The sequence below is a fragment of the Pinus tabuliformis genome, chromosome Q (genome assembly GCF_031772625.1).
Source record: "Pinus tabuliformis cultivar Carrire ecotype Pingquan chromosome Q, CPIR1, whole genome shotgun sequence".
Classification (NCBI taxonomy): domain Eukaryota; kingdom Viridiplantae; phylum Streptophyta; class Pinopsida; order Pinales; family Pinaceae; genus Pinus; species Pinus tabuliformis.
In genome coordinates this window covers 468,178,925-468,202,415 of record NC_142296.1, presented here as the reverse complement: position 1 = coordinate 468,202,415, position 23,491 = coordinate 468,178,925, and the positions used below count along the sequence as shown (strand labels likewise).

At 41.9% G+C, this 23,491-nt stretch overlaps 1 pseudogene; it reads right to left on the bottom strand.

The window, feature by feature from the left end:
- Nucleotides 1–322: 322 nt before the first annotated feature.
- On the bottom strand, nucleotides 323–17,379 carry LOC149220223 (nuclear transcription factor Y subunit A-2-like; annotated as a pseudogene).
- Nucleotides 17,380–23,491: the final 6,112 nt, after the last annotated feature.

Here is a 23,491-nt window from a genome sequence, read left to right as displayed (position 1 = left end):
ATCAGAAACATGCTTAAGTCTAGCAGATCTTATATCTGGTTGCTTCCATAATCAGGCTCTCAAATGCATAGGATATGACCAAAGCTTCCAAGATATTTTTACATCAAACATCATAATCCGAAAAGAAACCTAAAATGGGTTACTTTCTGATATGATAACATTGGGAAAAAAAAGTAAATATGCAAGATTTAGTTCAATTTTCTCCCCTCCCAATACCATAAGTTTGACTTTCCTTGAATTGTAGTAAATGTCTCCCATACTCTAGTGTTATAATTATATGAAACATGATACTGAAGAAAATGAGAGCCCAATAAAACTCATGTCAAACTTTCTTTGGATCACAATAGTCATCTGCTTCAACCCATTTTATGTTATATCCTCTACCTTGCCCACTCTCTACTTCACCACATCCATCCGAAAGAGGACTGAAACCCAAAAAATGAAAATGTAAACTAGCATGGTGGTAAAGATACCCTTCATTCCCTTTAGTATAATTGTAACCTGTTTCATCAGGTATTGATTCTGACATGCATGCAACTTCTTATCCTAACAACACTAAATTACCATATACCTCTAAAGATTCATATTTCCATTTTTAGACTGCAAAGATTCAGTGCTTTATGAACTAACAACCTGTGCATGTTGTCTATCTGTTAATTTCCCATTATCAGCATTAACCCTTTTTGTCTCCAGCGATATTTTATTGAGGAAGAAATCACCACATCCCCTTACTCTTCACATTTAATGATGATGCCAAGATTCATGGAGATAAGGCTAAAGAGAAGACATCATAGTATGAGAAAAAATACATTAAAAGACAGAAAACATGTCAGCATATCAATAACCAAATATGTTGACATGATTACTTCAAAAGATGAAATCAATACAATTTGGCTAGCCAAAAGAGGATGAGGGAGAGTGCATTTGAACCAGTGTTTTAAAGGAGCAGGGATTCTGACACCAGGGAGTGGTCCTTCCCCAAAAAATCTAGGGAACAATGCCAACTGAGGAGAATTCCATACATATGATTATTAGAACGTGTGTGTGTGTGGGGTCCTAGGAGTGGTCCGGGGAGAAACTGAGAGTGAGAGGCCCTAAAATGTTCCAATGCAACACTATCTTGAACAAAAATGTTAGGTATTTGAGAAATAATCATAAACACAACTATTCCTTACCTTCCTTACTTTGATGAGCTTATTTTATAATTTCACTTTGGCTCGAGATTGTCGACGTTACAAAATTCCACGGTATTGTTTAGCATTGACATAGACTGGTTCATCTTCAATCACATCAGATAATGAAATCAAATGAGTTAGCTCTCCAAATTCCTCATTTCCTTTGTGGGCTCATATTATTCTAGGTACAGAATAGTCTAGGTGACTCATAGTTGACACAACTAGAATTATTTGGTAATCTAGTCTTTCAACACCAGTGTCTGGGCATTACAAATGTGTCAATTATAATGTAAATTATTATGATGGATAAAGAAATCATGCATCCTATCAGGCATGGGAAGCATGGAAAATAATACAATGGGATGCCTTTTCATATGACAAAGCAATGAAAATAGGTTCCTGTTGTAGTGGCTACAACCACCCTCCAAAATTTTTCCTTAGCTTTGTTTTAGAGCCTCCCTACCAACATTCATAGCAGCATGTCTTGCTTCGTCAAGTACACAAGCTCCAGTGATTTTCTTGTAGAAAGATAGCTTTTTGATCAAAGCGTGATGCATTCCCTTCACAGCTTGTTCATCCGAACTTGGTCCAGCAACAAGCTGAGCAACTCCTTCAAGAATTTGCACAAATATGGAGGCCAACTAGCCTTCGCTCTAGAAATTATGCAATCCTAACTGGAGCCTGTTGGGCTCCGGAATTGTGCAATTCTGTTGTTCAAGCTTCACCCAGAAAATTGTGCAATCCTTCCCAGTTGGGCTACTTAGCCCAGAATTTGTGCAAATCTAGGTAGCAGTCAGTCGCTTTGCCCAGAAATTGCACAAATTTGGGCAGCAGTCAGCTACTCTGCCCAGAAATTGCACAAATATTCTAAGCAGCCAGTCGAGCTCCCAGCCAGAAATGTGCATTTTCTCCCAGTAGTTGAGCAGTCTCTTACATGTGGAGATGATCTGACTGATTCCCTCTAGGACCGAGAAAAACAGAATTTCATGCATGGGTTGCTTCTCCCAAGGTAGCATGCAAAGGCATCCCTTGTTTCAGGGATCTATTTTTGGCAGTTGGAGGTTGCATGCAAGGATCATTTCAGAAACCTCCCACCATGTGTCGCTTTCCATATATTTGTGGCATGTGTGTCACAACCTCGATTTTATCAACCAGATGCTACATATGTCATTCCTCACATCAATCTTGCAACTTTGAAATCCCACATCACATCTAGGAGCTATCGGCACATTCAACTTAGTGGTTTTGGGGTAAGCCCACTTTCCATGTCTTGTGTTGTATTTCTGGCGCTCTTTGTGTTTTGCTTCATGTGAACATTATCTTCTTGATTTTAATGAGATCTTGCTGTCATTTTGATACATACTAGCTTGTACTAGTACCGTTTCAATTTTCACATGCATGAAACTATTTTGCACGAACAATTGTCAATTCGGCGACTCGCTTCTCCCACATGCATGTTGATTTTTTTACTGAATATTTCATTCAATGTTTGCATGCACTGTCAATCACTTCTTCTTTCACTTAGTTTCGCCATGCATTCATTGTCATATTTTCTTTCAGTTGCCCGTCAGCGAGTTTGGCCAACCTTGGCCCAGAATCTGCCTTCACTGAGACAACATTGCGCAAACTAGGGAAGCAAGGCTCTGTCTTCCTCTCCAGAAATGTGAATTTCTTCCCAGGCACTGTCCTCGAGGACTATTTTGCACATTTATGATGAAGAGTGATTGTTGGCCCAGAAAATTGTGTAATGCAGTCATTAAGCCTGTAGTCATTTCTAGCTGAGATTGCGCATTTCACAATTCCAGCAGTCAGCAGCGAAACTGGACTATGCATTACGTAGTTCCTGTAGTCAGTCAGCCTTCTAGTAGCCCAGACTGTGCCTCGCGCAGTCTTGGCAGTCAGTCCCTCGACCTCCCGACAAAATTGTGCAACCTTCATGATCAGTCACACAGGTATGTTGCAAGTTAGTTCTCAAATTCATTTTGGTTTTCGAGTGAAAGATTGCTTTCCATGAGTGTTTCCATGTCTCTAGGTATCACAGGTGTTCATTTACCTCTCAATAGCACATGTACAATGGTTTCTTAGAGAGTAGAGTCAAAGACACCATTCAGAGCACACTTGGGGATGCAGTCAATCAAGTGTCTATGAGCTTTCCTACTCACAAAGACATCAAGTTGTTCATAGACAAGGACATCAAGGTATGACGACAACAACATCACAACGAGAAACATCATGAAAAATAGCTGAAGGAAGCATACCAGATGCAACGAATGCAAGAGGAATGTTGTTGACAACGCGGAGGCAGAACAAAGTTGAAAGCTCAAGCAGATCCACTGATGATGAAATAAACTTTGGAGACTCAGGCTATGAGGTGATGACGTGATTGCGTGAAGAAAAAGAATGAAATAAAGAAGGAGTTGCATGTGCTAAAGCAGCAACTCAAGTAAGAACATAAGTTGCAGAGACAAGCGAATGAGTTGCACTAGGAACAGGAACAGTAGGAGGCGCAACATGCACTCACAGATGAAACTGCTCCTGTACAAGTTATAGATCCATCCTAGTAGCTGAAACAGAGCAGACACGGTGAGCAATGTTGTTGATCGCATGCAAGGGATTTAGCAGCATGCATTTCATTGTGCGCATGCATGTGATCCAACCCATTCAGTACACTCACTAAGGTGAAGACAAGAAGAAATTCCGACTAGAGCTGAGCATGTAGTTGACGGTTTATGCACATGACCACCAACACACACAGGAAGATCTGCGGAGACACTATGCATCAGTGTGTTGCCTATTTGGTTGCACCAAGAAGACCATGTGCATGCTAGCAGATGAGTTGGATGAAGGGGCCACACCAATGCACCTAGATGCAATGGAAATAAGAGTTCGCTTCAGCAATATGTCACCATGGGGTGCATGCACGCCATCACGGATGACCAAGATTGGCATCAGCTCACCAGCTTCACCATCATAAGCATGTTAAAGAGTTGGTCTCACCACAACGGACCGAGTGTCAGTGATGTCTTGCATGGCTTTCTCAAGCCATTTTGTCTCACATGAGAGCATGTGCATTATAATCTAACGTCGTGTTGAGTGGAAGTTCAAGTGTCAATAGTTGGATGTAACAATCATAGAGTAGATGAAGAGTCATGAGGGTAGATGAACTATCACAAAGGGGAATGTTAAGAGTCACCCCACCCTTTGCTATAAATAGAACTATAAAACTCATTGTAAAGGCTTTTGGTCTGCCAAGCTTCGATAGGAGTATCTTAGAGAAATCTTGGACAGTATTGTAACGAGCCTTGGCTTCTCCACTACGCAGAGCTAGTACATCTCTTTGGAGGAGCAGGCGGTTGTGGCTGTAATGTTCCACTATTGGAACTAGTGGTTGTACATGGATGTATTGTATGACTGGAACTTACACTTAATATAACAGAGCCATCATGTTTCATGCATATGTTGTATTGTATTCTATGCTATCTAGTTTACTCTAAATGATATATGTATTTGTTTTCTTATGCATGCATGTATGGACTATTCTGTATAGGTATGTATGAATCTTTCTAAAATGTGTTTTTGGTTTGACCATCACTTTGGATTGCTTTCTAGCTTGTGATGCACCTTTGCTCGTGTGTTCCCTTCCAAGCCATGTACTATTATAGGTTTCCAAGGGGCGAAATCAGCTCACCCCGAGTGTGTTAGAACCTCTCATGCACCTTCCTTGGCTTACCGCAACTATCACACCCTTACTACTAACAAAGTTATCTTACTTTCCTCTGTGTGAAATCGTGGTCAAGGCATTACCATACAACTCACTGCTGGGACTCCTACACCAAATGGTCTGAGGCCAATTCAGACTTCTTATCAAGGATATCCCCTTACATGTTGGTGGGTCCAACACCATCAACAATTCCACAAAAGTGACTCATTAATTGCTAGATAAGCAGTACAGTTCCTTTCAATTATAGGAAAATATTAAACAAGAAAGTTGATTTGTGGTGACTCATAGTCTTACAACATTTTCTACTTTTCTTGTTAAACATAAAGAGGAAACTTAAAGGTATAGAAAGAGATTCCAAAGAAACCAAACTTCAGACCTGATTAGCCCCAAGGAGGTCTATTCTACACACAGGGAGGCACCTAAAAACATACACTTACATTTTTGATAACATAAGGAGAATACTCTGTTTATTTTGGCTCGGCTTGAATTGTTATTGTCAGCCATAAATGGTACAATTGTTGTGAAGCCTTAGGGACCTCACATACAATTGGGTAGGTAATGGAATAAATAGATTGTCAAAAACATTTTTATTCCTAGGTGAAGTAAATCTTGGATGCATAGAATGTAGTATGTACATGCCCTTCAATCAAGGGTTGGCCTAAAACTTGTAGAGCATTTAGGTCCTTGGACCAAGAATTTGGCGTTAGATTTATGGAGTGACAATACAACGAAGCTGACTCAAAAACATATCACATACAACAACATCATTTTGTTCAATGTTCCTGGCATCAACAATCATTACATACACAAGAATTATGGTAAAAGAAATATTTTCATATCAACACCTTTAATGTTAGGTTTTTGTAGTGACAATACAACAACATCATTTGGTTGACTGTACTTGGCATAACTAATCATTACATGAAACAAAATTATAGTAAAATAAATATTTCTGTAATAGCACCTTATACCTAGCAAGGTGGCACCTTGTAAGTATGCAGGAAGTGAAATTGGAGGCCACAAAGACTGTTTACAAACTGATGTTTGCATATAAACGAAGCCAACCATGAGTACAATAATTAATTTATTTCCATCTTATTTTCTTTGTGCGCAACAAAAACTAACAAATGTGTCTAGAATTGAACACTAAGAGCATACCAACCCAAACTTCAACTTAGAATCTCCCAAGGTAAAGGTTATGGTAACTCCAATTTATCTGCTACTCAATGAATTGAGGTGGCATAGTTAATATAGTTGAAGGTAAGATGGCTTGCAGGTCAATATCCCTCATTATAACCTCTAGGCATGCTTAAATCATGGTATTAATCCAATAAGTACCAGGATATGTAATGGTCCCTTAAAAGAATTATACCATACTTGGTATGGGCTTAGAATCTTAGGCTCTCATAAATCCTCATATGTCCTTTCTTCATGGATGCATTATGTAGTGTTGCTTCTCTACCATACATCTCTCTCTCACCTATATATCATTCTGTATGGATAAATTACACACTTTGAATAATACATCATATGTCTCTCCTCTCTCTACAAGTGTTCTGCATATGTACAAGTGAAATTTTGATATGGAAATGATGCCAAGCTACACAATTAGCATCTAGGAGGTCAAAGCCCTAACTAAGAAGTGAGATAAAAACAAGGAACCCGAGTCACCAAGAATATTTTCACACTAATGAAGTTGTCCTTGAAGAAACACAAAATGTAAGTCTAGTACCAACCACCAACATGACCTACCAAAACTGCACTGGAAGATATTGAGTACTTTTGAGTTATAAGCATTTATGAAGTGATTTAAGCATTTAATTCACATTTATTTTCTTTATGGCTGCATTGTCCAGTGGCACTGGTCTACCTTACATCTCTCTCTCATGGATATATCATTGTGTATTAATAATTAAACATTGAATACTATATCAAATGTCCCTCCTCTCATTACAAGTGTTCTACATATGTGCATGTGAAACTTTAATATGGTATTGATTCTAAGCTACAAAATCAACATTTGTCACATAGCAATAGAGGAAGAATATAAATGTTGGAAAGTAAGTGTTAGGGACTAGAAGCTTTGGTGACAGGTAAAAGAATTATATCAAAGAAAATCAAGAAACAGTAATATTATGGAAAATTTTATAATAGCTGCATGACTAAGATCAAGGATCAACAAACTTTGAACTACATGTTGAAGGTAGATATGCACCTCTCATAAAAATATTGAGCATTTCAAGAAAACCTAACTTTCCATGCCACTAAGAAAGGAAGAGGGTTTATCTTTTAATAGACAACTTTGTGCACCAAGTTTTTAGATTTTCTTCGATTGAGGCTCCTCCCCACATACCAAAATTCCAATAATTCCCATAATAGAATCTTAGTTCTTCACTGAGTCTTCAAATACACATCCAAGCAATTTATTTTTTCATATTAGGTGAACCCAATTCCACACTAGTAATCTTCCCGAAGGAATCTAAAGCAAGAATAAGAATTTCCCCTCCTGTTGTGGGGAAAAGTATCCAACACGGAATGACCCTATCCCACTCTAAGGGTGATAGTTCCTTAGCAACAGCTAAAGCAAAGCTATCTAAAGTTACTTCTTTATGACATGCAAGAGATGAAAGGAAGAGATCCACTTACCGATGTCTTGTGCAAATGGTCGATCCAATCTCCTCTATTTGCCGCTCGCTCCCAGCTCCAAGTCTTCTCACGGGCCCAGCTACACGAGATCCTGCGAACAAGACAAGAAAAGGAAACTACAAGAAGCATGCATTCATAATTGATTCAAGGATTAGCATAAATCAAATACGCAAGTAAAACAATACACCATCGAAAAACATGCGAATAGAAGAACCTCAAATGCTTTATTAATATAAGGAAGTAAGGTTCAGGCGGTGATACAACCGTGAGAGGTCCAATCCAGCATCACCTTCCCGACGGAAAGAAATCTCCTCTTCACCTCCCTCAAGCAATCGCCCAATACTCACAACTGTAAACCAACAGCAATTCTTTGCACAAAATTCCGGCCTCCAGATCCCATGGGATGAGATCCTTATATAGAGTTTTGGAGTGAAGATAAGTCGGCTTGATGTGTGACTTGTTGTCCTCTTCAACTCCAGTTGTTCTTCAGTCCTTGAGTCCACTTGGAGTTTCTACCTTCCACTTGGAGTTTTAGAAGCTCTTTACTCATCATTAGGCGAATCTTCTGATCCAAGTGTCATTTTGGAAGCTTCCTGGGCACTGGCACATTGAGAAAAGATTCCTCCACATGTCAAAGTACGCCCAGCGCAGGTAGCCTTTGTTGCACTTGCTATGCAGCGCAGGTACACCATGGAGCTTTTGTCATTCAGCGCAGATGCTTAGTGGAGCAGCTGCTTTGATCCAAAATTGACCTGTTTTTGAGTGTTTTTCAGTGGAGAATTGATTTGCAGTGCTGTGGTTTGCTGACCTTGTTCCTCTAAGGGTAAGAACAACATGTTTAGGGACTTTGGATCCCTCAGATTATTGACATTTCATGCTCCATGCTGTAAGGCACAAAAATGTCTATAACAGTTGCCCCCTAAAGTATGAGGTCGTTTATCGGGTGAAATGCTTTATTAGGAGGATCTGAAGTTCATTCAATCGTCGGGAGGTGACCTGTAACAAAATAAAATACAATACATTATCTTTTCATACTTTCTTTTCATGATCTAGCTGATGCGGGCATTTCCCATGCTCAGCTTTATAAATACATTTGTTGTACATAAACAGACGATCGTCTGATAATAGACTGATAATTCTCTGCTTTTAATTATCATCCTTTTAGTAGGATGATCATCTGCTGCACGTCTATGTTTTTATCTCCTGAATATATATCGCAGCCCGGATGGATGAAACTAGATCCGGGGTCTTCAAACTTGTCCGATCTTCACTCTAGTACAAGTCGATCCATGTGAGAATTTCTTGAAGTCGAACATGGAAATACATCGCTTGATTACCAGTCAATAATGTAAACTGTTAACAAGCACGAGAGGAATCACCGATAATGATGATGACCCTCAAGGTACTGCAGCACAATTCACGTGGCGTGAATATAGGATCTGACGTCGAACACCATGCAAAGTCTCCCGGTCGAAGGTCATTAACGTATACCTATCGCCGGAAGTGAGAAACTTGCCATTGAGGCATGCAAGCTTCAAAGTACTGAGGGGGTGTTCCTAGATCAACTTCTTGGATAATGAGCTGATGTCAACAAGAAGTGATCCGTCAAAGGAGGGCCTTAATGAATCCCACATCAGTGACACGGAACGGAGCTAGTGATGATGGTGAAAACGATCTGTGAAATATGATTCAGGGTGGCGGTCATGGAAGGATAAAAGATGATGTATGGTAGTGGATGGGACCCGGTTGACACTTTCTGAATGACATCTATTGAACATATAACGACACTGATGTGATGGATCGGTAGCATTACCCCATGTATGGATGGTACGGCGAGACCATGGTGAAGGTACCGGTGAATGATAATAACCCAACCCGATATTTACGGAGGCAAAAGTGTCATGTTCAAGAGCGACTTGCTACCATTAAGCTTTGAGGTTCTTCCCAAATTTTCCCCAGTCATTTCTGACCAGTACCTCTTTATTTTTGTCAAGCTTGAGGAGGATAACATATGCTTGTTCTATAACCTGCCCATCGGGCAAGCCCATCGCTATGTTTTAACAAGCTTAACGATAGGGAAACTCGTTCTCGTTTAAAGACAAGTTTGTCGCTCTCTAATATTTTAACGAGCCCAGCAACAAAGACAACTCGGTCCTTTTCATCTTTAGAGAGTCTGAAAAGGGTACATAAAGTGGACTCCAGGGGTCCTTTTTCGTCATCTAATCCCTTAAGTCCGAAAAAGTATAAAACAATACAGAAGGGATGAATGTTCGATATCTTTATCGAGCCGAACTAGACAAGCGCTCGATCTTTTTGTGCAATAATCCCTCAGGTCCAAAAAGATTAAAATCTAGAGGAGGGATAGCTCTTCCGGTCCTTTTAACGAGCTGGAAGGCAAAAACTCGGCAAACTTTTCATATTTTACGAGTCAGTGAAAAGAGCTCAAAGAAGACTCGTATTTTGAGGAACGAGTGATAAACAGGGATAGCAGCAGATTCCAGGTACAGGTTGGAATTTTCCAATCACGGCAGTATTACAAGGATGGCTAAGTGAAATCACTCTTCGCAGCTGTTCCTCAAAATAGGTAAACAATCAAGTGGATGTGAATGATCGGCCAAATGAAAAGTGGAGGTGACGGTGCACAAACACGACCAAGGCTTTTATGGCTGATGAATTTACGGTCTCAAATGGTTATTTACCGGTTCATTTTTTTTGGATGAGCTTGAACTCTGGGGGAAGCTTGCTCACATGCTTATGTTTATTTTTTAACGAGCATGAAGTCCGCGTTAAAACTGCTCGGTTTTGCGTTTATTTTTTAACGAGCATGAACTATGCCAAAACTGCTCGTTTGATAAGGTCAAATTCATATTTTACCATGACTAGTTTTTCTTTTCCAGAGATAGTACTGTTTCATCAATTGCTGCAACAAACTTGTTAGAAACGGATAACATGAAGTAAAAATACTAATATTTCACTTTGAACTACGTAAAAAGAAATTAAAAGATGTTTTTACCTCTCATTTTACCATTTCATGTGCATTTGGTTTGTTGGAGCTTTGGAGGTGCCTCTTCCTCTCGATTTTTCACCAGCTAATTTCAGGAGATTCTGTGGACGATTTTCAGCACCATTTCCACCAGGTAGGAGCTAAACCCTAGCTCTATCTTTTCATGGTCTTATTTCTCAGTTTTATGCTTGTTTTCCTGCCCCCATGAGCCCCTGGGGTTTCTCTAGGGCGCTCTGCCATCAGCGCAGGTGCCCCATATCGAAACTTGCGTTGGGGGTTTTCATTTTCAAAGGCAGTTTGTCTCCCAACGCAGGTGAGACCCTTCCCCACCTGCGTTGGGCGCAAAAAACTTTTTGGTTGCATACTTTTTCATGAGAATTTTGCCATTTTCTTTACCGAGTCAAGGATCTTACTCCTCCTCTTGTTTGTTTTGCAGAGTTTATTGGAGCAGAATGACTCTTACGTGGCAAGAACGAGAGCATGAAGAGGAGGACATGATTGCCCCCCATGATCCTGTTACCATGAGCGCGTTGCAAAACTGTGGCTTGCTAAAATTCTTCCGCATATCTAGCATGAGGGCACAGATACGTTTACTGCAGTACTTGCTTGATGCTTGGGATCCTGTTAACCAAGTGTTCCAGATTAGGGGCAAGTCCATCCCTTTGACCATAGTGGACATTTACTTCTTGACTGGGTTGTCAAGGCGGGGTGCCCCCATTTCCTTGTCCGGTTCGGCCCGAGGGAGCGATTCCGTGAAAGATTATATCCGTCAGTATTGTAGGGAGGGATCCCAGCCGAGCAGAGACGGCAAGGTTTCTATCCGTGATATCACTGACAGGTCTCTCAAGTCTATTCTGTACACGATTTGTAGGATGGCTGGCAGCGCATCCCCTCATGTTGCCAACAGGTCTTATGTGCAGCACGCCCCGGAGTGCCTTCAGCCGAAAGTTTTTAACTGGTGTGATGCAGTACTGGTTCAGATGAAAAACCAATTGACCAAAGTAAAGGACGGGAAACTGAAGAATTTTGGCTTCGGTTCAGTTTTGACTGCCTTCGCTTTGGAGAAGATACCCCTGATGCAACCTCAGTACATTGTTCTCGACTTGCCATCTCCTACTAAGCCACGCATGCAGAGGTGGGTCGACCACATGGCTAGACATGCAGGTCAATCTCAGATTACTTTTACTGATGCCTTCTTTAGGTGGTTCGAGCGGTAGGATATGGCTTTTTCTGAGTATCCATATATTGGCATGGATTTCCGAGGTGATCCGGATTTGGTACTACCGGATGGCGAGCAGTGGGGTGATCTTGGTAAATATTTTGACCTTATCACTGTTTACTATTTTTTATTTATAATGTCCTTGTGCTTTACTCTATCAAGACTCTAATCAAACTCATGTGTGCATGCAGATGTTGGTCCCGTCCGTCCAGCAGTCCGTCCGAGAGTTCCTGCCGCTGCCCCAGCAGGGGAGGCTCCTGGGAGAGCTATTCTCCGTGACCTTGACTTGGCCGAGACTCTTGCAGCTGTGCAGGAACAGGTCGAGGGTCTTACCCTTGGGATTCCGGATGTACGGATCGATGAGTTGCCTCTACGATTGCAGCGACATACTGCTGGTGTTCCTAGATGATGGTCTCATCTTCTGCGCATGATCGCACAGGCTGTGGCATGTTATCATGAGCATCACTAGGCTAGGGTGCCCCCCAACCATTTTTGAGTTTTGGGGTCGTATGACCGATTTTGTCTTGATTACAGAACATTATATGTAAACTGTAAACAGTTATATATATTTTTGATTTTCGGGGTTTATTCCAGTTTTTATGTGATCCATGTATGAAACATCGATGATGCTTCTCTTTTTATCAACTTTGCAAATGTCTATCTAACACATAGTTTGCTAATGAGTCGGTTAATGTGTTTAAGTTTCTGGAAATGTGTTGATATTGGATAAATCCAAACTGTCTTTCCAAGATTTTAACTCTTAGGAACTTGCGATAAATAGCTGGATTTCGGACAGAGTAGGTACCATTGAGCTGTAGTACCACGAGCTGTGAGTCTAGCCTGACGACTAGCCGGCGTATGCCATGGGTGATGGCATCAGAGAGGAGCTCTATCAACGCACTATACTCAGCGATATTATTTTTTGATTGACCAATACATACTCCCCTGAAACTCACTAACTCGCCGCTTGGGTAAAAAATGGCCCATGCTGCAGAGGATAGGTTCCTCGAACTACGACTCGCTCCGTCAGCATATCCAACCCACGGTTCCAATGGATTTGACATCTGCAATAAGTGTAAAAAGCGGATTGCTTAAACCGGAACAAACGCTTTAGCGAAAACAAAAATGTAACAAAAGCATACAGGTTACTATTAGGCATAGTAACGTTTAAGGTACAACCCGTTACGGGGTTGCGCCAGTGGAACTCCGTCATAATCTACCAACTCGTAGGCACCTTTTGCTAACACACTTTTAACAATATAAGGGCCCATCCATAAGGACTTGAATTTCCCAGCTCCCAATTTATCGGATTCTTGGTCATAAAGCAAGACCAAATCACCTTCCGAGAAGACACGGGGTTTGACATTTTTGTCGAACTGCGCTTTGACTCGTTTCTTGTGGGCTTCGTTGGCCAAGGCGGCATCACGACGGGTTTCATCCAACTGGATTAATTCCCAAAAACGAGCTTCTTCTTCCGAGGTTCCGGGGAGGAGATCAATTGCAAGTTTAAGGGACGAAATTTCACACTGGATCGGTATTATTGCTTCTAGGCCATATACCAGTTGGAACAGTGTGAACCCAGTGGCATTCCTTACCGACGTTCGGTAGGCCCACAAAGCCGAGTACAGGATCAAATGCCATCTTCTTTTGTGAACCCCCACCATCCTTTGCAGCATGTGCTTCAGGACCTTGTTGATCGCTTCAACTTGTCCGTTAGCTTGCGGATAGTACGGAGTAGAGCTGTCGTGAGACAATCCTAGTTTGGCAGTTAATTCAACCATCATGTGATTGCGAAAATGCGATCCATGATCTGTTACTATGGCCTGTGGTACGCCGAGTCTAGCGACTACATGATTAAAAAAGAATAGGGCTGTTGTTTCACCAGTGTTTCATGATTAAAATAGTCAACTGCGACTATAATATACCCATGCCCCCCGGTCGAGGTGGGGTTACATTGCATGAAATCGATGCCCCATTTGGCGAAAGGCCCCACATCTATTATTGGATGTAAAGGAGCGGGGGGTCTTCTGGTTTTGCTATCAAAAATCTGACATGCATGGCAACTTCTAACTGCGGTTATGCAATCTTTGAACATGGTTGGCCAGAAGTATCCTGCTCGTAAGATTCTTTGTGCTGTAGCATATCCAGATTGATGCCCCCCACAGGTGCCTGAATGACATTCATTCAGGGCTTTTTCGGCCTCCTCATGGGTTAGGCACCTTCTCAGGACCGTATCGACACCACGACGGTAAAGCGTATCACCGACGATCATGTAGTCTTTTGCTTGGTATCGAATGCGTTTTTGTTCTGAGTGAGAGGTGTCTGGCCGAAACTTTTGGGTTTGGAGATAAACTATTATACCTCCATACCACTCATCACTTGCTGATATCAGAAACAAACTTTCGTCCACGATCGATTCTTTGGATGTTTCATCGTTGGATGATGATGGGAGATCGCATAATAATTCTGCGAAAACTAAAGCTTTCTTTGATTTGGATTTCACAAATTCCAGATCAAACTCTTGAAGGATAGCTATCCACTTTGAATATTTGCCCCCAAGCAACTGTCGCGACAGTATATAAGTCATGGGGTTGCAATCTGACAATACGGTGGTCTTCCTGAAGAGGACATAATGCCGAAATCTTTGTATCGCTTGAACAGCAGCAAGTGCTAGCTTTTCAACATGAGAATATTTACTTTCTGTACCATTTAAGTTTTTACTTAAATAATATATAGGGTGTTCAATTCCGTCGACTTCTTGAACTAAAACCATTGCAATGGTCGTATCTACTGCAGCCAGATACAGGTTGAAGTCTCTTTGATAGTCCGGGGCGTACATTAATGATGCTTTTACTAGCGCTTCTTTCAAAGCATCAAAGGAAGCTTGTGCAACCTGGTCCCAGACGAAAGGTACATCCTTTTTCAGGAGACGGGTATAACCTTTAGCAAGTTCTGCGTAATTTGGAATGAACCTCCTCAGAAAGTTTGCTTTCCCTTGGAGTTTCTGAATCTGAAGCAAGTTCGAAGGTGGAGGCAAATTAATGATTGCCTGCACCTTGCAAGGGTCGAGACGAATTCCATCCTTGGAGACTATAAAGCCAAGTAAACGACCAGAGCCGATGCAAAACACACATTTGTGCGGATTGAGTCTTATCTTGTAGTGTCGGCAACGTAGAAATATCGCTCTTAAATGCTGTGGATGATCAGTCCGCTTTTGCGAATGAGCCAGAAGATCGTCAAGATAAGGTTGAACGATGTTCTTGGTGTCATGGAAAGCATAATTCATTGCTCTCTGAAACATCGCTCCTGCGTTCTTTAAACCAAAGGGTAATTTTCGATAAGTGAAGGTGCCCCACGGACAAATAAATGCAGTCTTTGACTGGTCCTGTGGGCGGATATTAATTTGATTATACCCGGAAAATCCGTCCATAAACGAAAAGATTTCACATCCGGCGCATTCATCAATTATCTGGTCGATGAAGGGTGTAGGGTAGTTGTCCTTTGGACAAGCTTGATTTACATCCCTATAATCGACGCACACTCGTATTGTTCCTTGTTTTTTCATAACAGGGACAATATTCGATACCCAATCGGTTAGAGGAACCGGGTAGATGAAACCAGCATGGAGAAGCTTCTCAACTTCTGCTTTAATGGCAGCGGCCTTCTTGGGGTGTACCTGCCGAAGCCGTTGTCTTACTGGTTTGACATCAGGATACATCTTAATTTCATGTTCAACGATACTCGAGTCGATGCCTGGCATTTCATCATATGACCAAGCAAAGACATCTCTAAATTCGCGGAAAAGAGCTTTATATATTTCTTGTTCTGAAGGGGAACAACCTTTGCTGACATAAATATTCTCTACAATGTCTGTTTTGGTCGAGATATTTATGGCTATAGTTTCTTCTATATTGGATAGGTTTCTCTCGGAGTCCACCGTATTTACAGTATTCGTTAGGAATTCAAATACTGAGGGGTGATACAGGTCGCCTTGAGTATCTTCCTTAGGAAGGGAACGATGGTGGTTATCATCCCATGGTGCCCCCTCAATCCACATTGATTGCAGGATTCCTTCGTCACTTGCATGCACTCGTGACCAAGGATCCAAAGGGGTACCACATTCTCCTGACCTATCTACCCAAACGCTTCACGAGCATTGATTTGGGCTCGCCTCCCATGCCTGAAACATTGATTGCTACAATATTTCGATTGGGCTCGGGTGCAAGACCATTGCCCGATCCATGATGACTTTGTCTTTTGCGACCTTCGTGGAAGATATCATGTTGCAGGTAGCCACCAATGGTACATTTCCTATGTACATATGATTTGGTAGCGAGAAAGTCCCCATCATCGTGGGGTCTTTCAACAGGCCTACTCCTATATCTTGAAATGAATGGTCGCTTTCATGGATCATGGGAATGCTTCCCGTAACTTGTGAACCATTAAGGAGGAAGTTCTGTTGGTCGACGACCGTAATCCCTCCTTCAAACGGGAATGCGATCTTCCTAAAATAAGTCGACACGACAGCTGCCATGGCATAAATCCATGGTCTTCCCAGTAGTATGTTGTAATCCAGATTCCCATCTATGACTTCAACATCAATCTCTACTGTTTTTCCACCTAGTTCAACTTTCAAGTTACTTAAGATACCGTAGGGGGTATATGTCCTACCGTCGAAAGCCTTTAGTGTTGTCGAAGATCTCGACAAGGTTGGTGACCCTAGCATTTTCCAGCAGCTCATCGACATAATACATGTAGATGCCCCCTCGTCAATAATTGTTCTATGAACAGTTTTGTTGAGGGCCTTCACTTGAATAAGGAAAGCTAGTTGAGCTGGTAACTGAGGGTCGTACCCTTTGTGATCAAAGGACACAAGATTGGAATCCTTAGGATCAACCCCCCCTATTGCCGATAACAATGCCTGCCTTTGGGATGGACAATTTTGTAGTGCTTCTAGAGTCGACATAGCGGATGGCGATTGAGCCAAATCTTCTACTATGTTATAATGTTGCGCCGCTCTGGCACGAGGATTACAAGTCGACTTGTGTACTACACCCTTAGGTGGTTTTATCGTTAATTCTGGCATTATGGGTGGGACAACTTCTGTCGAAGTTGTTGTCGAACTACTAGGTTGATCTTTACCTTTTTCGTTTGACAGTTGCGGATTCCCGTAATCTTTGTTCCTTGTCGAAATCAAAGCATCATTCTGCTGCTTGGAGATCGATAACATCAGCACTTGCGACGGGGAAGCATTTCCACTATCAACCATATTTTGACCTGGATTGGGAAATGGATCTGTCAACACAGCTGGGTTCTTTGGACTTTTAAAGAATCTCTTGAGCTCAACTTTGTACAGACACTCTGATGTCTTGTGATCTTCGTCACATATCATACAGGGCCATTTCTTTTTCCCTTTCTCAGGAGAGTTCGAAGAATTTTTTTCAGGTGACGGATCATCCTGTTGCTTCTTCTTCCCTTTGTTTTGCTTCTTCTTGCTTCCTGGTTGATTGGTTTCTTTGCCTTTATCTGCTGATATGGCATTTACTTCCGAAGCAAGAATCTCTTCATGGGCATTTCGATCTGAAGTCTTACGGGCTTTCTGAGGTGAAGCCATTTTCGACTTTGCGCTTGCAGTGCCAATCACGCCATCTCCGGCATGAGAGTCAATATTCGATTTAGGAGGGGGAGGAATTGAAAATTCAGGTCTGGGGGCATCAGGTATTTTGTCGTAGAGCGTGCCAGACTGAGTATATACCAAGTCTAAATATTGAGCACGAGCAATCACTTGCTCCTGTGTTACGACCCCCCCCTTGGCCACATCTTCCGTTATAGCCGGAAGTAATGACTTTATAAACCATTCGGCTAATAGCTGATCAGGAACGTATGTTTTCACCATCCTATGACGGCGACGCCACTCATGTATATGATCAGATATGTGAGTAGCTGTCGTCTGTTTGAAGTTGGTCAGTATCTCGGTTCCTGTTTCATACCTGATAGGTAATTGAAAATGGGTTAGGAAAGTCGTGGCTAAGGAGCTGAAATTGTCGAAAGAGGTTCTTGGCAATTCTATATACCATTTAGCTGCCGGACCTGTCAATGTCCTCTGGAAGAGGCGAAGTCTTATCGAATCATCGTTCAGAGTGTTCGATGAACACCATAGATGAAAGGTCATGACGTGATTCGACGGGTCTTCACCTGGATTTCCATTGAATTTAGGAATGTCGGAGGGAAGTCTGTGAGGAATCGCTGGCCACCAAGGGGCATAAGCAATCGGATCGTTCGTCAACCGATGTAAATCGGGTAACTCTAGAGTTGCCACGAATGGCAGCTGTTGACTCAGATTAGGCGAAGCGTACCCAGGATACGAAGGGATCGCCTGAGCAGTTGGTCTTTGCATACCGGCATAATGTATTTGATGCTGGTATGATTGATACGGTTGGTGGACTACCCCACTGTAAAGTGGTTGGTTTTGACCGTATTGTAGGTACGGTTGTCCATTGTTCGCAAAAATCTGCTGCTCGGTACCTTGGTGCACTTGCTGGAACTGCGGTTGTTGATACTGCACCAACCATGGTTGTGATACCATTGGTTGTTGTGCGATGCTTACCACTGGGCCAAGATGAGGGGTAAGGGTACCCGTTTGTGCTTGTGTCGCCCCACCAGTCGGCGATTGTGGTTGGGTTGCAGGGTCAAAGGGTTGTTGCATTACAACCTGAGAAAACTGAGGTTGACATGCAACAAGTATTGTTTGAACTTGCGACACAGTCACAATTGTTGGTGTCGTCGGGATGTTCGTCACAGGCATCTGTTGTTGCATAGAGTACACAACTCTTGGTTGCTGGGGTAGCATAGGTATCCAACCACTTGTAGTTATTCCAGTATAACCTAAATACGGTTGTGAACTCCCGTATGGGTAACCTCCCGGAGGGGTTAACGAAAAGGCATATTGCCCCCCATACGGTGGTGGTCCGGAACCGAGGGGATTTATTACACCTCGAGGACCAGATTGCCCAAACTGATTCCCGAAAGGATCAATTTGTTGAGTTCCAACATAGGAGTTACCGGGTATTATCCCGGGAGAACAAACAGGAACAGACCATACTGTCATCATGGCCCCCGAAGGGACCCCCTCCAGCTATTGAGAGTTAGGGACAGATGGTATGCCGGCGAACATTGTCGGAATGACTGTAAGGAGTTCTGCTGTCGCTGTGTCATTTGGCACAGTCCTAGATGTTGACGGTTGTTCAGACATTTTGAGTCTATCCAGTAGATTTCCTAGTGATTCTTCAGGAACTTCTCTGGGTGATAGGCTAGCTTCTGATGCAGTAGGAAGTAGAGTGATCCCTGCTCCAAAATGTGTTGGAGTAGCTGCTTGCGGATCTCCTACAATTTCTTCTATTGCGATCAGACCGGGTGGAAGAGGAAGACCGTCAGGTCCGTAGAATATTTCTGGTGCCAAAGAAGGGGTTGTTTCGACGACGACAATTGTTTGAGGAGCAAGACTCTCTGAACCGATCACTGATGGAACTGATTCAGTAACACAAGTATTTTCTCTCAGACTAGGATCAGTGTTACTGTCCCTCTGGGGCTGTTGAACTTCTTCAATAGGGGCAGGGTTTCCAGAAATGTTTGGAGTAACCGGAACCTCAGATGTCGTCGGAACACTTGTTCTAACTTTGACAGGAGATTTGGAACCAGTTGAACGAGATCGCTTTGCCCGGGTTGTTTTCGATTCCGGAGACAAAGACGGTTGACTCGTACGCCTCCGCGAACGACGGTTCATCGATTGACTTTCTTCCACGATTGCGGATTACTTGATCAACCAACAATGCACAGGGTAAAATGTGTTTTCGAATTGAATTAATTTTAGACGCTTTTTAAGACACAACTTGCTTTTTCACTTTTTAAGAGTCGAGAAAAAGCTAAAGATGACTCTAGTCTCCTTCGATGTATTAACGAGCCCGAAGTGACAAATGCTCGGATGGACTTTTTCAGTTATAGAGTTTGAAAAAGGCCAAAAGAAACTACTCTGGAGTTCTAGGCAGAGGGTGTGCCAAACCTTTCGTGAAACCACAGAATACGTTTTACGGTACGAGTGGTCGATCTTCGTGAATGCTGTGTTCACTGCATCGCGATCAGTAGGGCGGCCGACACGGCTTCCTATGGATAAAGGCTTTGTTCCTATAGGGGTCCCCCAATATACGCGACGGTACGCAGGGGCACAAGTCCGTATTAGTGCTATCGTCCCTCAGGAGGAATCACCCACCTTCGTAGAGATCGACAGTCACTATGTTTAACGACGCCGGTTCACGTCTCTACCTAGACCTCTACTGTGTTTCGTTATGTTTCAAAGCGTTGTTAGATAAATTCAGTTCTTTTTAGGTTGATCTTGCTTAGCAGTTTGCCTTTATGGATCACCACGTGATGTATGATACAACTCCTAAATGCAGTCTAAGAATGATAAGCAAGCTTTTTCAATTCTTTCAACTTATGAAAATCTTAACTACTGAAGGAAAATAAAGACATCATCTTTTCAAACAGATCATAGAGCACACACTGATGCACTTTCCTAAATCGACATGCAAACTGTCAAAATGCACATGCACAATGCAAGTATTTCTTTTCTTCTTCCTTAATGTTGATGTATTACAAAAAGAAAGCTGTTGTATAATTTCGAATTCAATTTCAAGAGAAAGCAAACAAGTTTTTGTCCAATAATCAAAAGAACACCTTAAGATTCACTCGTTTCAACACAAGAAATACTGAAATTCGAACCATATAACGAAAGCAAATGCTCAAGCAGCTATGAACAACAATAAACTAGCTCTTAGAATCACAACGACACTTTCTCACAGGTCTAGATCCAAGAGGTCATAGCAAGACTAGTTCACTTTCGCTACGGGAAACTGTGAATGAAAGCAAGAAATACAATAAGAACAATCACGGTTTCTTCATACAACTGAGGCGGAATGAAGGCAAAGAAAGGTAGTTTCAACTGGGTATACAGGTTGACAACAGGCTGCAAAAACAATATTGAAAACTGGGCAACAGACAGTGGGGAATCCCAGTTGCACAAGGCAAAACTGGATCAGCGCAGGTGCTGCACTGTCAATCTGACATGCAGCGCAGGTAGCCCCTTCGGGACCTGCGTTGCAACGTAGGTAGTCTTTGCTGCAGCTGCACTGAAGAGACAACTCTCGTCTCTCTCAGATTCCGGGTCACAGTTTGCTCAAAAATCAATGGTTTTTGGCCAAATCAGAGGCTATCAGTCAAGTATACACTAGAGGATGATTAAAGGAAGATGAACACTATCACAAAGAGCTAAAAAGATTCCTTGTGGACCAGCTCTTCAAATCATAAACATGCCCAGCACTGGGCTAGAGTAGCTGCCCTCTACTTTGCATTCGAAGGACTCGAATGCAGTTCGATTCGGTACTCCCTTTGTTTAAGAAATGAATAGCAAGGAACACAAGCTACCAACAAGATTCGATCCCCAGCGGAGTCGCCAGTCTATTGTGGGGAAAAGTATCCAACACGGAATGACCCTATCCCACTCTAAGGGTGATAGTTCCTTAGCAACAGCTGAAGCAAAGCTATCTAAAGTTACTTCTTTATGACATGCAAGAGATGAAAGGAAGAGATCCACTTACCGATGTCTTGCGCAAATGGTCGATCCAATCTCCTCTATTTGCCGCATGGGAAACTACAAGAAGCATGCATTCATAATTGATTCAAGGATTAGCATAAATCAAATACGCAAGTAAAACAATACACCATCGAAAAACATGCGAATAGAAGAACCTCAAATGCTTTATTAATATAAGGAAGTAAGGTTCAGGCGGTGATACAACCGTGAGAGGTCCAATCCAGCATCACCTTCCCGACGGAAAGAAATCTCCTCTTCACCTCCCTCAAGCAATCGCCCAATACTCACAACTGTAAACCAACAGCAATTCTTTGCACAAAATTCCGGCCTCCAGATCCCATGGGATGAGATCCTTATATAGAGTTTTGGAGTGAAGATAAGTCAGCTTGATGTGTGACTTGTTGTCCTCTTCAACTCCAGTTGTTCTTCAGTCCTTGAGTCCACTCGGAGTTTCTACCTTCCACTTGGAGTTTTAGAAGCTCTTTACTCATCATTAGGCGAACCTTCTGATCCAAGTGTCATTTTGGAAGCTTCCTGGGCACTGGCACATTGAGAAAAGATTCCTCCACATGTCAAAGTACGCCCAGCACAGGTAGCCTTTGTTGCACTTGCTATGCAGCATAGGTACACCATGGAGCTTTTGTCATTCAGCGCAGATGCTTAGTGGAGCAGCTGCTTTGATCCAAAATTGACCTGTTTTTGAGTGTTTTTCAGTGGAGAACTGATTTGCAGTGCTGTGGTTTGTTGACCTTGTTCCTCTAAGGGTAAGAACAACATGTTTAGGGACTTTGGATCCCTCAGATTATTGACATTTCATGCTCCATGCTGTAAGGCACAAAAATGTCTATAACACCTCCGGCTCTCTAAAGTATGCCACTGACTTAACTGGTCAAAAAAACATCAAATTCATGGAACTGTCTTGTAGCTCTAAGACCTGCAAAACTAATGCCAATAATAATTTTAGTAACTCACTTTGAAGCATGCAAGCAGTCATATCAAATTAGATCCCAAAAGATTCCTAATTATTTTTTGAGTCCTTAAAACACAGTGAGGCCAATCATACAACTTTACTGAAGCCAATCTCACCATAGCAGAAATCCTAGGGAAACTAAATACTTCAATTCTTATTAGAAATTAAGATGATTATTTGAAATAGTTCTTTCACTACTTTGATAAACCCTTCGTTGAATCCTCAGCAAAAATGTCCACGGAAACTTCAATACCATTTCTTAAAGGTCCTCTATAACCCTTAATTGCCATTGATTTGACGCAATAGTCCCCATAGTCTTCCTTATGAGAGGTTAATGTGTGTCTCCTATAGATTCTTTAGGGAAATAAAATTAGACCTCAATTACCAACTAAGATTCAACCTATAATATGTCTCTTTGATTGTATCCCTTATTAATATTGTTGTACCCATGTAGTCCCCATATTGTTATTATTGTGCCCTTACATTATTATTGTTATGTCGGCTCTGATTATATTATGACCTCTTAGACTCCTATATATAGAAAGGAGGTCCTGTCATTTGAATCATCCAAGAATTTTTCATTTATGTAATGTAAAGGAGGTTTCCCCCTCGAAGAGGCTGAATTCTAAGGCGTTGATCTATCTTTTCTACCTTTTTGTGAGCTGGTTTGTAACTTTGATACTAAAATACATATTCAATGTTGACTACCAACTACATACCACCCTTTGAAAGCTCATCTGCATATATATTAAGTTCCCTATCAATGTGAAGGAATGATATGCTAGAGAAACTATGTTCCATGAGCTTGACCTGTTCCAGAATTGGCTCTAGTTTCAGGTTCTTGTCATGTGGCTTCCTTTTATATATTTTTGGATCATCTTAGAATCCTCATAGACCTCCATCTTAGGTATCCCTTTGTTTGCTGCCAATTTTAGTAGGAACTTCAATGTAGACATCTCAACATAATTGTTTTTTCCCATGTCCATACCTACTTTAAAGACCAAAAAATGTTTATCAATGATATACAAACAACTTCTAGCATGACAAAGAGATACTTTTCCTTGACTCACTTTATCAAAGAAGCCCAAGGACATTGACAAAACTGGGCAA